General features: G+C 32.3%; 1 long non-coding RNA gene across 2 annotated transcripts in view; it reads right to left on the bottom strand.

Moving 5' to 3' along the window:
- Window positions 1-16,141, bottom strand: part of LOC147816692 (uncharacterized) — a 110,343-nt gene that overhangs the window by 23,630 nt on the left and 70,572 nt on the right. For both annotated transcript variants that reach the window (XR_015428749.1, XR_015428748.1), the window contains exons 7-8: window positions 7,959-8,045; window positions 2,381-2,461 (exon numbers count right to left, since the gene is read on the bottom strand). This is a non-coding gene — a long non-coding RNA (uncharacterized LOC147816692). The remainder of the gene's footprint in view (window positions 1-2,380; window positions 2,462-7,958; window positions 8,046-16,141) is intronic.

Consider the following 16,141-nt stretch of genomic DNA (forward strand, 5'->3'; position numbering starts at 1 on the left):
AGAGTAACTATTTTTAATTGCTCTGTGGATCTCCGATCAGATGAATGCTGACTCGAATTAGGAGAAGGCAGATATTACATGTACGGAACTGCAGACGACATTGCAAGAGAAGCTCTAAGATCTGTAACGGACCCAATTGCGCATCGTATCAGTGCGAGAACTGAATCTAGCACGAGGCAAATGTCTCAGGCCGGTTATGTTTCCCGCAATACGTTGTGGCGAATACTACGAGATCAAGGAATACATCTCTACCATGCGCAGAGAGTTCAGGGCCTAGATTATCAGGCACTTATCAATTTTACCACGTGGTTTCTCCAGCAGATGTCTGTGGACCCAAGTCGTTGTGCACAAGTATTGTTCACTGAGGAATGGACATTTACATGCTATGGTATTTCAATATCTACAGCTATCATGATTGGGCAACTGAGAGCCCGCACATATTGCGTTCAAGTTTGTTCCAACAATGTTTTCAGGCTAAATGTTTGGCGGAATGGTGTACGATCATCTGATTGGGCCATACCTACTGCAAACACGCCTGGAGAGAGATTCATACCTTGTGTATTTGCGAGAGGTGTTAGCAGAACTATTTACTTGCGTTCCATTACAAATCAAACAACGCACGTGGTTTCAATACGACGGGACTCCTGATTATATTGTAGATGTGCGTAACGCCTTAGATATCATGTATTGGAGATGACGAATAGGTCGTGGTGGTCCAATCAACTGGTTGATACCTGATTTGTCATTTGCGCACTTTTTTTTCTAGCGTCATAAGAAGTGAGCCTCATCTACGACGATGGTCCCATGGATTTTGTTGAAGTCCTTGTTTCCTCTGATATCAGTAGCTGCTGACACCACAAGAGAAATGCATACCCAAGTCTAAATTCTTGATGGTTCCATCAAATTTTTTTGATGGTTTATGTTGGTTTCAGTGCGACTCATGATGGTTACCATCATCCAATATTTTTCATTATGTGTTCATGGTTTTTGATATGCCCACAAGCTTCCATCAATCCATGATGAAAAATGCTACTTAAATTTATGATGGTGAACCATCAAGAGAAGTTTTATTCTCATGAAACAACAATCCATGATGATCCTCGATGGTTCCAACTGTACATTTTCAGGATAGCTTAATGGGAATTCTTGTTGGTTCTCAGGAATCAAATCAATTTGTGTTTTTTAATATTGGACCATCATAAATTAATCTGAATTCCTACATTGGGATGATAGTGGTTCATGATCGCTCTAGCATTTGATTTCTAAGACACTATGATGGAAATTGATAAACATGAACAAACGATCCAAACAAGTTGTTATTCTTATATTGGATCATCATAAATCAGTCACATTGAGATGATGGTTAATTATGTTGGTTACCATAAAAAATATGTTTCATGATGGAATTATTGATCATCAACACAAAGGCAATGTTGGTCCATCAATGGAAAACTATCAAAAATTTTGATTTAGGTGGTGTTTTCGCTAATCCCTGCGTTAATGTTGTCGGTTGCAAGTTAGAGCAGTTCTCGTGATGGGGGTCTTACCGTTTAATTTCATTTTGTTAAAAATACTTTTCTTCATTTTATAGGTTTTTTACCATTCCAGTCTCTGCCTACCTTGTTTCCCATCCTTTCGTGACACAACATGTTTCGTTCTCTAGCGATTTACGATCAAGGATTGTAGGGTGATTCGTGTTTGTATAGTTGTGTTCTATCACCTTCTTACCTATAACCCTCGCATTGTATACACATGCGTAATATAAAAAAATAATCGGACTTTTCACACCGACTCCCTGGAAAGCAATGTTTATTTTTGGTTGCTTTTTGGTTATTTCAATGCAGTTTAAGAAATTTCAGCATTTTGAATATGATGTTATGATACGCGAGTTTTGAATTATCACTTTTTTCACACACTCAAAACGCGACAGTTTCATTGAAAAACCCACTTTTTTTTTTTTATCTATTTTTGGTCATTTTCAAAAATAGGTACAAAAAATAGGTTTAAGGTCAAAATATCACATTTAACAAATCACTTTTTTTTTTACCCACAATGCACCGATTCGACGCTTTCATATTTCCTTAGCAGCACATCTTGACTGTTTTTGTCCATTCTGTTTCGTTTCATTTCCGATATTTTGATGTATGATTGGATATTATTACGAGACGCAATTTGTAATTTGAGTGTTTGCTTTTCCGCCATTTCCACATGATTTTTCAAAATTTGATATCTATATATAAATTTGAGAAATAAGGGGCAAATTATTAACTTGGCAACATTTTTTCTTAAATAAATCTTTTTATAAAGTTGTAATTTTTTTAAAAATTGTCACTTTTGAGCTAATTTTTGTTTGTAAAAATAATAGCCATAGTCGCCTTACCTCGAACTTAGTAGCAAATAGTCCTATTTTAGTTGCTATCAGTGGCTTTATCTTCCCTCTTACGAAACTAAAGGCCAAAACCTGAAATAGCAAAGGAAATAGTTAGAAATCAAATATTATATTAAGTATTTCAAAGCGCACAATTTTAGAAATTCCCTAAAGAAATTGAGAAAGAGGATAACTCGAAAGAGATATAGATTAAGTTCTCACTATATTTTGATTAGAATTTTCGATTTTTGCCTGACAGGCTAACAAAAATTGGGTGGGTTAACGATTTCCTATAAAAGTCTAACGTCAGCAGGGAAAATTCTAATTCTTAGTTTTTTGATTAAAAATAAGTTTAAACTATTTCCACTTTTTTGCGGTATGGAATAACTATGAAGAAACAAAGAGCAATTGTTTAGAGGCGAATCTTAATAGTGTTTTCCAGTTAAAAAAATTAAGCTTAAACTTTATTTGGCCATAATTACTTTTTGGTGGAAAAGTTAACGATTTTTTTAGGGGGGGGGGGAACAAACTCTTTTTACTTGTTTTGTAGCCTATCTTGGTGGATATTTCAACGCAGGATTAAAATTTTTTTTATGGGTTAAGGTTTAGAGGGTCGAGTTCGAGCTTGTTTGCAGTTTATAAAGTAGCTAATATTTGTCTTAATAATTATTTTTTAGACGGTGGGGTAACGATTTCCGAGCATGGATTAACAGCGGTAGGATTGAAATGTTTCGTTTTTTGGTAATATTTCAGACAACTTGCGTCGTTGTAAAGTTTAAGTAGGCTAAAGATTTTCTTAATTGGGTGTATAATCGGTACTGGTTTAATATTTTAAATTAAAAAAAAATGCTTAGATTAATCAAATGTGTATAAAATGCTGGTTTGGCCATTATTGTTTTTGAATAGGTTATCCTACCGTGGACATTTACTGTCTTAATATTGACCAAACTTTAAAGGCAATATTAAAAGTTTCAGTTTTTAATCAATAATTAGCTAAAACTTATTTTAGTTTTGAAAAGTTTTGGTGATCGAAAGTGATCACGATTTCCTACAATAGGCTAACGTTTTGAGACACAAACTCTAACTTCTGATTTTTGTTGTTATTGAAAACCAGTTTTTGACGTAGCTTTCTTTTTTTTTTGGGGGGGGAAGAGGGTTGGCTGAGAAAAACTCTTTAGTGGGTAAACATGAGAGGCTCAATAGGTTAATAATTGTAAATTAAATGTGTAAATGTGGTTGAAAAATTAGCTGTGTTAATTCGGTGACGAAACACTTTTGTGCACAAACATGGGATTACGGAATGGTACAACGAGGAGAAAGTTTAGCTTTCTTTCAAAGTGTCATATTTTTTTTAAAGAAACTAAAAGCTATTTTGGCATTAATTTTTATTCTGGTGGAAGATTTTTTATTTTTTTTATTTTTATTTTTAAAGCAATTTTATACAACGGGCTAACGTTTTAGGGCATAACTCAAACTTGTGGCGTCGTGGACAAAAATTCTGCAAGATTTTTTTAGGCATACTATTTTTGGGCGAATGGGCCAAATTAAAATTTTGGAGAAACGGTTTGATGGGTTAACGATATCCTATACTAAGCTTAACATTTTGTGGCATAATTCATTCGTGATTTCTGGGTCAAAAATGAGCTAAAACTGATTTTGGATATAAAACTTTTTAGCGGTCAGGCAAACGGTATTTTTTAATGGGATAACGTGCTTTTACGATTTACTATAAAATGGACTGATCTTTAGACCAAACTGACCTTTTGACCAAAATCCAAACTTGTGGTTTCTAGGTCAAAGCCCCTTCCCCCTCTTTCCCGTCAAAATCATGGGGTGAGCTTTCGTCTCCCATTTCTCGTGCCCGTGATACTTCCGGGATAGAGCGTTCAAAAGTAAAGCACTAAAATGGTTTAAACATATCCGTCTGTTGTGCCCGAATTTTTTTAAATTCTTTTATTACACACAAGATGGCTGCACCAGATTATCTTCAATGTAACAGCTTATTTTAAACGTGATTTCAGCACTAACCATAGTATTTCGTTCACTTAGCTCCTGCATCTGATTGATTAAAAAAGGAAAACACGTAAAAAGATGACATACAGGATTGTGTAGATTTTCTTTTGTTGTTAGGTATAGTTTCAGATGTGTTCTCTGGTTTATTTGATCAAAAGTTCTCTAGAACTTGCTACAACCGTAACTTTTTTCTAAGGGTTAACTGAGGAAAAAGTTTAGCTGGATAAAGATTTTCCTCGGTGTGCTTACATATCGCAGAATGATTTCAAATGTTGCTTCAAATCAAAATTTTTAATTCTCAAACATAATCCATTTATCTGAAGTTGGATACAGAATGTTTTGCCGTAACTTTTTGGCATTTGCAACAACAAAAATTGTTAGGTTAATGATTTCCTGCTAACTGTAATGTTTGGAGAAAAATTTAAACACGTGGTTGTTTGGTCGAAAATGAGTGAAAACCTTTTATGACCTTCTCTTTTTGTTAGATATAGTCGAAACGGTTTGATTTTGAGTTCAAATTCAAACTTTTATCTTTCTAAATCATAAAGCGGTCAAAACATGTACAGACCGAAATTTTTGTAGCGTGTGCTAACAATTTCTCTCTTGTGTTTTCTAGAATTTAGCTAAAACTTGTTTTGACTATAACCATTATTTTGAACGGTGGCCAACAAAAAGCTGATGAAGCAAAAAACCCACCAACGTTCATCTGCTTCCTTTAAAGATTTTATAAAATATTTTTGCAACACATTTTAAGACGAACTTTATATCAAATTAACATAATACCTTAAAAAATTAGCCGAGACTATGTAATCTCAATTTTTATAAGTTGCGCGTAATATAACTTTTTAAAGCACAGAGCAGTTGCTTTTTAAAAATTCTCATAATACTTTATTTCAGCCGTGATGGCTTAGGGGATTGAGCGATCGCCTTCCAATGAGGTAAATCGGGTTCGAATCCCAGCGACAGCTGGTCGATACGAATTCCGCATCCGGCTTGCGCAGACCGGTTAGTTTGCACCGATATTTTATGCCGCAGGTCTGGCGTAAATTATCTTCGGTGGTAGTCGGATCATGGGTTAGAGTCCCCTTGCCGTCAAGCTAACCGTGGGAGCTTTTCGTGTTTTTCCTCCCCATGTAACGTACATGCGAGTTAGTTCCATCAAAAAGACCTCCATCAAGGCAAATTTCTCCCAATACTTGATCCAGAAGTTCCTTTGTCTTCTGGATTGTGCTCAAAATTACAAGGCTACGAAGCTGAGCATTAGTAAACGTAAAGTTAAAATTAGGTCTGCTGTTCAAAGAAGGTTATAAAGTGAAATAAAAAATATTGCTAAGGGATAGATTATTCTGAAATTAAATCGCTATATGGTATTTGATATAAATTTCATTAAGGAAATATAAATGTTATATCAGTCAGGCTAACCGTGCAGTCAGGCTAACCGTGAGAGGTTTTCTTGGATTTTCTCTCAATGTAGCGCAAATGCTGGTTAGTTTCACCAAAAAAGCCCTCCAAGATAGTACATTTTCTCCCAATACTTTATACAGGAGTTCCCTTGTCTTCTGTATTAGTTTCAAAATTACAAGGCTACGGAGTTGAATATTAGTAGTTGTAACCCCCCCCCATAAAAAAAGAAAAAAAAACTGGTTGGCTGTTCAACAACGGTTATAAGTTATTAATTAAAATGTGCAGGACCAGTGCGTTTACCGATCACGAATATTTTCGTGACTTTTACCTCACATTCGATGATTTTCAAGGATATTTGGAGTAAATAATTTCCAAGATTCAATTTCTCTAACGGATCTGATGTATCGAATAATAATAATTAGTTTTTATAAAGAGGTTGCAATTAATATATCCACTGTAAAAGAGATTTTTGCTTGTTACGCAAGAAAGTCTGAGGACAGATATAGCAACGCCTGCTTGAGAAAAATCCTAACAACTGATTTTCTCCGTAGCTGTGACGTAGGAACTATAGGAGGCGATGAGGGTCGGGCTTTACTACTCAATCCTTCCAGAATTCTGTTAATTCCCTAGCACAATCTTTCTTTTTAATACAATGAATTGCCTTGATAAATTTGGTTATTCCTTTTATTTCATTTTATCAATCTCAAATCTGTAATTTAGTTTCAGAACAAAATTTACCAATGAAAAGAAAAAGTTTTTGAAGTGTTGCTTGTGTTGAATAAATAAGATGTAATGCTTATTTGGAGAGTCATATGCACTACGATAAAAAGTTCTCAAACTTTCAAGTATTGAAGTATGGTGCAAAAGTCTGTACGCATGCATCAAATTTGTTAATGTCTCGTGTGATAAAAATTTCTTTTTATATTACATTCAAAATAAGCAGTTAAGGTGACAAGGAACTTTCAAATAAGCAAAAATTTGCCAAGAAAATTTATTTTTCACTTTTTATATTTTCGAAACCTAGGCATTTAACTGAACATTAGGAAAAAAAAATCTTGAATTAGAGCAAAATTGACGAAGTCATGGCCATTTCTGGTTTGACCACGCCCCTTTGGCGCCTTGCAATGAAAAAGTAGTAAAAGTCATTTTTCTCAAAATGTCCTTTTTGACAAATTTACAAATTTCAAACTCCTCCAGCGAAATGAATTTTTATTCTATTAACCTGAGAATTTGATGCTATACATTTATGAATATTATTAACATTTCGTTGGAAAAGTTTCTTGAATTAAGTAAATAGTATTATTTTTATACATGATATTTTATAGCGGTAAGATGATTTTTTTTTAAAAATGATGTTCTTTTTATTGCTTTTTTTCTGTTATTTGTTTCAATAATAAAATTAAAAAAAAGTACTCCCAACAATTTTTTATATTACCTAATATGTAATATTTTAAAGGAATTTTGTCATTTTAACAAAATTTCAGACGTGTTTTTTTTTAATTTCGGAAATTTTGAAATATTTTTTTGAAATTTTGTATATAAATTGTTTTTACAATATAGATATATACTGAGAATTTCAATATACTAAAAATTTCAAATTCCCTTGAGAATTTCTAAAAATTTTTTTGAAAGTCCATTGTCGCTTTAAGTGCAGATATTTTCTAATATGCAAATTCTGGGCCAAATACTTGTGAATTTTCCTCTCATTTTTAGCATTCAAACTTTCGTGAATATTTCATTACTCCTTTATCAGGAAATTAAAAAAAAATGTTATCTTATGACCTTACACCAACATGTTTAAAAGAAAACACTTTATTATGTTAAAAATTACTTCCGAGATATGTTAACACTACCGAGGGTGAGGGTTACTAAACGTAACTCCCTCTATGCTATGTAACTCCCTGTACTATCACTATAACACAGTTAAAAATTTCGATATACTACTTGCAAAAATTGCGTCCTTATTTCTTAAAGAAAAATCTTTTATCCTCGACAAAAATGCAAATAATAATTTTAGAAATATATGTCGTTGATTTTTTAGATGAATTAAAACTCAATTTTGTCTGTAAAAAGAAAAGTACCGCGTAGTTTTTCATCAACAGTGTCACACGATCAACCAAGTGGTAAATGATAAACTAATGGTTATTTAAGGAGCCAAGAATATTGGAATTACCGCTCATTTAGAAAGAACTCCAATCATTGGTATGTGTGGACATGGAATCATCCTCTCATATAGTCTTTCTAAACTTCTGTTGATAACCTGTAAAAAAATTAAAAACTATTTAAAAAAAATAAAAATTTTGATTTTTTTCTCTCTTTTTTGCATTAGAAATTAAAAATAATTTTTTTAAAATCCATTTATTTATTATTATATAAAAGTATCTTCCGTCCAATAAGTCAATCGGTAAAAGTGTAAAGTATCACAATAAATTTAAAAAAAAACATTTAGGAAAAAGATTGAGTTCATTTTTAGTAATTTAAATTATATAAAACAATGTCATGAAAATGAACTATTTCAATAATCTGAACGAGTAGTTGTATCAAAGAATATACATAGGGAAAGAACTCTAGCTTTCATTGACATGATGTAAACAAGTTCCCCAATGTTAGGTGCCTTCTTGTGTATAAAGGAGAAAACAACATTTAGGGGGTAGAGTAGCAGAGGTTTTTGAAACGAGTTTGGACCATCCTCTCCTCTTAACCAATACTAGGAATATAGTTCACTCTTCAGGAGTTGACACTTGGCTCCACCATCTCGGAAGCAGAGTTCATTTCAGCGCGGGAGTAAGAAGAGAAGCATCTCCGTGCTTGAAATTGAGACAACCTTTAATGCAAGTCAAACACAAACAGTTCATTCTTTTTCAGTCACTTACTTCGCTTTATCATCTGCTATTACAGCTTTCGTTTCTCTAGCTAATTAAAATATATTTTAAATTTAAAAACTGCTGTTTTCACAGAAAAATGTCTCAAAAAAAGACAAACTATTCACTCAAAAGAGAGAAATATCGTTAAAATAATGGCGCGAAATATCAAATTTAGGAAATATTTAATGTTAAAAAAAATGAACATGAAGTTTGAGAAATAAATATTTTTGCCGTAACGCGCCAAATAGCAACCCTGAGCAGCGATGGTTCAGGGGATAGAGCGTTCGCCTTCCAATGAGGCGAACCGGGTTCAAATCCCAGTCGATACGAATTCCGCATCCGGCTTGCACTGACCACAGTGCTGACGTGAAATATCCTCAATGGTAGACTGATCATGGGTTAGAGTCCTTTTGCGTCATGCTAACCGTGGGAGGTTTTCGTGGTTTCTCTCTCCATGTAATGCAAATGCGAGATAGTTCCACCAAAACGTCCTCCACGAAGCCTCCAGTACTTGATCCAGCAGTTCCCTTGTCTTCTGGATTGGATTCAAGATTACAAGACTACAGAGTTGAACATTAATAGTCGTAAACCCATAGAATTGGGTCGGCTGTTCAAAGCCGATTATAAAATTAAATAGCAACCTTGTTCAGGATTGCTCATAAACTTTTCTCAAAAATACCAAAAAAGTATCATTGCATACCACGTGATGAAGGTGGAGACAAGTGCCAACTCTCGGTGAATGAGCTATAGTGAAGCATTGTGGAACAGAAGTTTTTTTTTAAATTTTTTTTTTATCGTTGGTTTGTTCTGTATTTTTACACAATTAATAAGCAGTACTCTACTGTTAATATTTTTCGTTGAAAATACATTTATATCTCCCATGTTAGTTAAATCTGCTAACACATTTTAACATTGAAATTTTAACATGGTAGTTCAAAAGAAAGAAAGAATAAAATAGCGGTTGGAAATAAGCAGCGTACCCAACTATGTATGTTTACAACCTGAATTGCGAATCCATTCATTTGATCACCGTTGCATCAATCAGCAGTTTTTCTTTTCCTTTGAAAATTCATCAAAGAGGTAAGAAAATCAAAATAATGCACCCTCGGTGGTCGGAAAAAGTGAGCTACAGGTAGCGAAACTACTGTAGTCGATACTTTATTTTCGTAGTTTGTAGTGTAGTGCACTACTTCTTAAATACGGAAGTTGTAGCGTGAAGTGCGATAGAGAAAAAAAGAAGAGGAAAAAAACAGTTTGTAGCGATTTCTGGCAAAAGTATTTTTAAGTTTATTTTACATTCGTCGTTGAACAGCCAAATCAATTTTTTTTGGGTTTACTAATGCTCAATACCGTAGCTTTTCTAATTTTGAACCCGATCCAAAAGGCAAGGGAACTCTTGTAGGGTGGAAATTTTCATCATGGGGGACTTTTTGGTGGAACTGACCCGCATTTGCGTTACATAAAGCAGAAAAACCACGAAAATCTCCCACGGTTAGCCTGACGGCAAGGGGACTCTAACCCATGATCCGTCTACCATTGCTGATATTTTACATCAGCCTTGTGGTCAGTGCAAGCCGGATACAGAATTCGCATCAACCAGCCATCGCTGGGATTCCAACCCTGTTCATCTCATTGAAAAGGTGAACGCTCTATCCCCTGAAAATTGCTTCTTTTGATGTTCCAAAGCAAGTTTCTTTTTTTATTTTTGTGGGCAGAAGTTATTTTCTCTTGTTCTTAAATTATTTCGTTCATTATCATTGTAAATCTTGTAAGCAAAGGAATAATTGGAAATCAAATTATTAAGATTGAGTCCTAGAACGTGAAGATCCGATCATTAGATATAAAGTTATTCAGGGTGTTCCATTTCACGATATTTCACGATTTCTTATCATTTCCTTAATTAAATATTCACTGTCAAGAAGAACTTAGAGTTCAAAGGCTAAAAAAAAATAAATTCGTCAAAAGTACTGTAGAATAAAAAATTATCTCATGTAATAGATGAATCACCATTTCATAATAACTTCTCATGCTGGCCAATTTTTTATTCCAAAACATTTTAAACATTTATGGGAATTATGCTAATCAGTAACGTACGTATGTCTGCGAAAAGTATTGAAGTAGTAACTATATTTTTAAGAAAAGTAGTTAGAGTTAACTACAATTGTAATAAAGTAGTTGTAATTAACTACAAAGAAAATGTAATTTTATCGACCACTGTGCACCCTTTTATTCAGAAGCCTGCCCATATTACATTATCTTGTTTACTTCGATAAATTGTCACAGTTATTGTCAATATTGCTTTGGATTAGCTTTTTTTTACTGCCATCTATGGCCTTTCAAAATTTAGGAGGAATTAATTCTTTGCTCGATTTACGCTAATAATTTGATCTGATTGATAATCATCTAGAATTTCTAGAACTACAGATCTATTAACTTTTTAAAAACATAAAACTATTCTGTCCGTATTTTTTTCTGTCATTGAAAAGAGATAATTTATTTTTACCTTTTCAATGTAAACTTTAACATTTCCAATTCAAATCTTTAGTTTGAAATCTTTTTCTTATGGGAGTTTCCTTCATTTGATTTTTTTTATTAAATATTTCAACTGAAACTGTTTTTTTCATTATGCGTTTTAATATTTACCTGTAATAGTTATTATTCACATTATATATTTTGATTAATATATCTTTTTCTTTAATAAATGTGACATCTCATCAGATACTAAACATTTAAAATGAGTTGATTCATTTGGAGGTAAAAAATATATTTTATTAATTCAGTATTTGTATTTATACTTTGCATGTAATATTTGCATTGGGAAGCAAATTGATTTATCAAATAAAATATAATTGAATATACATGCATGATTTCATTTCTAATCCCAAAATTTACTTATTTTCGATTTTAAAAATTAAACGTAAATTTTTATCATTGTCTATCAAAAAATTAAACATTTTTTATTACATTAAATAAATAATCTCAAGAAACTAAAGCATTAACCTATTATCCGATTGAAAACTTTGTTCGTTTCAAAAAATACTCAAACAAGAAAAAACAGTATACAGGTTTCAAGCGCTCATAAACAGGCGCCCATTTCCAAGACGTGAATCAGAAGAAACAAATATGGTTTGAAATGTAAAACTAAGAGCTCCTATTTAAAAATGAAATAAATAAAGGGAAGATACAAAACTAGAAAAAAAAAACCACAGTAGCCAAAAGAGAACAAAAAAGATAGCATGATCATTTTCCACCTCTGGTTAAGAGTTTTAACATCTCATATTAATTCTAATCACCCTAATTGTCAAAATATTTCTGCGTTTCATACTTCCGATTTGCACACACTTAACTTTTACAATCTTCTAACTTTACTTAACCTAAGAAATTAACATCTAACTAAGTAACATAACAACTAAGATTTTAAAGTCCTTTTTAGGTAACAAATACCAAATTTAGGTCTCTTAAAGATCCTATTAGCTTTAATGATCACTGGGGGCATAGACTACATTCATTGTCAGCGTGACATTGGCTACATCGGAACCAGACGCCCTAATAAATTTAGACTTAAGGAATACCATAGTCCGTTATCAAAAAATCACCAATTGCTGCAAAGTGTGGAAATTATGGGAATAAATTCAATTTCGATGTCAAAATTATTTCCACTGTCACATCAGCTCATCTTGATGCCCTGAAATCTTGTTTTATTCAGGTGAATGCTTGAGCCGCGATCGCTCAACACCTTCCTATGGACGTGAGCAGAGTTCGAATTCCAGCGATGACTGGTCGATACGAATTAATCATCTGGCTTCCACCGACCACAGCGCTGATGTGAAATATCTTCAGTGGTAGACGGTCCCCTTGCTGTCAGGCTAACAGTGGGAGGTTCTTGGTGGTCTTCCTCTCCATGTAACGCAAACGAGGGTTAGTAGCCTCACAAAGTCCTGCATGATGGCAAGTTTCTCCCAATACTTTATCCAGGAGTTCTCGTTTTCTGTATTGGGTTTAAAATACCAAGTCTACGTAGTTGAACATTAGTAGTCGTAAACCCAAAAATTGGGTCCGCTGTTCAACGATGGCTATAAAATAAAATAAAAATTAATACTTATTCCCTTGTTAAAGATCCTCACCACCTTTCCATAACGAGTGGAAATGCATTTTACCTTGATTTGCTCTTCTCGGCCACTATGGTTTTTCTTGTTCTGTGAATTTTTTTACCTCTTTCGGCTGGAGTGATTTTTTTTCTTGTTTTATTTCTCATCTTTATTTTTTCATTTCTCGTTGGCAACTTTTCGTTTCATATTTCAAATCACTTTTGTTTCTTTTCATACACGTTTGGCATGTCTAGAAAATGGCTCCTGTTTTGAGCGCTTGAAACATTTTCCTATTAATATGGTTTTCGAAGCGAATGAAACTTTTAATCTTGTAAAATCTTTGTTGCAATTCAAAAATGGAGCGTTTACGTTACTTTCAACTAAATAATGCTTAATAATGTTTGTTAAATAATTAGCCGAAAATACGTCCTCACTCAATTTATTTTATAACAAACGAGCATCTTTAAATTATATTTAGTAGGGGTGCACAACCTTTTTGAGTGAAGGGCCCCATAGACAGCAGATTAACCAACGAAGGGTCGCAAGCCGAAGTACTTAGACAAACTTGTTTATTAATTGTAAGTAGTGTTTTCTATATAATCATTGTTCAAGGCACTAAATTCTCATCAGATAACCTTGTATTATGTTGGCATAAAATCAAATATTTTTGAACGTTTAAAATAAAAAACTTCAAAACTGATTACTTTAAAAATATAAGACAATCAGAATCAATTTTTCAGGAAAAAAATTAGACAAATTAAAATAATTAAAAACAGTGTGAAAATTCATGTTTTTTATATCACATTACATAATACAAAAGTGCATTTGTTCATAAAATTAAATTCAAGAAAATAAATATTCTAGTTATTAAAATAAATGCAAGTTAAATACTTTAATTTAAAGAAAGTTCATAAGGTTAAAAATGATTAAAATTAAAATAAAAACCCCTTTTAGCTCAAAATAAGATTCAACGTTTATTAAGGAATATATTTAAATTTTAAAATATTTATTTTAACTAAATTATTAGAGGCGAGGGTTGAGAAAGGAAAAAAAAAGAAAGAAAACATTAATTTTGAAGGAACTATTTTCCTTAATAGTAAAAAACTAACGAGATACTTGTTTACAACTTTTTGGGACCAATGCTTTTACATAACACTATTTAGAATTAATACTCATGTATTAACAATAAATTAAAATTTACATTACTTCATGTTACTTATCTTGATTACATTTTTTTACAGTTAAAATTTAATGATATACAAATCGTTTCCCAGCACATCATCATAATTGGCATAAAATGGCCGACGTAGGTAAAAAAATGGTTTAAAAAATTTCTGAATGCTTATCCTGCAAATTGCAAAATTTTAAAACTGTGTGATGGTTTTATCTACTTGATCATGTGATAGCTTTTTCGGACCATTAAGTGAAAATTTAATGATTTTGTTAAAAGACTTTTCCTTAGTTTTGAACAAGCCAAATTCATTTTGGAAAACAGTCTTTCGACAGAAGCTATTATAATGAGCAGTATTAAACTTAAGGCAAATAATTTAACGAGTTTGGGAACAGTAACAGCGTATGGTTTTGTAAACGCCAAAATATGAATCGCGATTTGTGATTTTAAATCTCGTGAATACAAATCGCAAGGGATAATTTCGTTAATGTGAATACGAAATGCGATTTTTAGATCGTGTGAATACGAATTGCGGTGTGTGACTTTTATATTAGTTCCGATTCATGTGGCTTTTAGAATTGATGGCCAAAAAAATAAAATAAAATAAAAGTTCGAAAAAGTTCTTATTTTTTTGTTGAAATCGACACAGAGCAGTTAAGTTATTATTTCAATGAACGATTCAAAACTCGCGCGCCTTGAAACAATAGTAATAAAAATATCAGGATTTTTTTAAACCGTGGTGAGTATCGTAGAAAGAACTTCCCTAAAAACTATAAAAATCCCTATATATTTACTATGAAATCGGCATAAATATAGCGCGTCAAAAAGAGATGTATTTAAATGCTTGATTCGAAAATTAAAGTGTCGCAGTAGCGTATAAAAATATTGGGACTTTCTGAACCTTGAAGAAATGTGTAGCAATAATTGCCAAAGTAAAGATTCGTAAATAATTTGATTCGTGATAAAATCGTCATAAATAAACCATGTTAAAAATGATTATCTAAAAGAGCGATTCGTTATTCGCTGTTCATAATAATATATCGTGCTAAAAATATCCAAAGTTTAAAAACCATGCGAAATGTGTCGCGATAATTTCAGAAAAAAGGATTAAAAATCATTCAGATTTGAGATGAAGTTTGCGCAAATAAAGCATTTCATTATAAAGCATTTAATAATAGACAATAATCGATAATAAAGCATATTTAGCTTTAATAAAGCATTTTCATTACTTTCAAGACATTAGTACTTAGTTCGATTTCATAAAAAAAATTGCGGTTTCCGTAACTGCGTGAAAATGGGTAGCAATAATTACGAAAAGTCATTGGATTTACGGCGAAAACTATGCGTAAATCCGCAGCATTAACCATCGGAAAAAAAAAACGATCGAAAAGCTACACTGGTTGAGATTGGGTACACCAAAAACTTTATTGCGCAATAAAAATACAATTTAAAAAAAAAAAAACTATAAATATTTTTTTTTCATTTTGCTCAGACTGCTGCCGCGGGTCGCACATAGAGAGCATGTTGTACCCCATACTTCAGACAATTGAAATTAAATTTTGTTAAACGAGTGTATTATACAATTGCTCAATATATCCTTCAATGATGTTTTTTCGAAAGATGCTTAGCATACATTTGCCCGGTATTCCCTACAAAGCTCGTAAAGTAACTACATAGACCCATTTGGGCAATAATTTCAAAATTAAAAAAACGTAAATATTTATAATTTAAAAGTTTATCAAATAATATAAAATTAAGAAGAGTTTTTAAGCAGCAATAAAAAAATGCATTAACAAAAAAATAATTGTGAAAATTTGCCTTTGAAATAAATGGAAAAGTATGCATTAAGCGTTTACTTGTGTGATTATTTAACAAATGCAGTTTTCTTGTAAATGAATGAGGCATCTTTCTTATCCTACCAAACACCACATTCAATTCAATTAACCCATTTTAGGCCAAGCATGGAAATTTTATAATATGTAGTATTATTTTCATTGAAATATACTTACATTGCATTCATTAAGACACAAAAAAAAATGTCGTGTATAAATTTTTGTTATTTTATTTAAGAAATAAAATGGGGGGGGGGGTATGAGCAATATTTACCAAATCAATGAACAAACCATTTAGTTGAATGCTTGTTTTTTTATGAATTTCTTTTATTTTATTTACTGACTTGCAACTTTAATCCGTCAGTAAAACATAATGATAAATTTTAAAAGGAATAATATAC

Source organism: Parasteatoda tepidariorum, chromosome 1 (genome assembly GCF_982258835.1).
Source record: "Parasteatoda tepidariorum strain Cologne lab strain chromosome 1, Ptep-v5.0, whole genome shotgun sequence".
Taxonomy (NCBI): domain Eukaryota; kingdom Metazoa; phylum Arthropoda; class Arachnida; order Araneae; family Theridiidae; genus Parasteatoda; species Parasteatoda tepidariorum.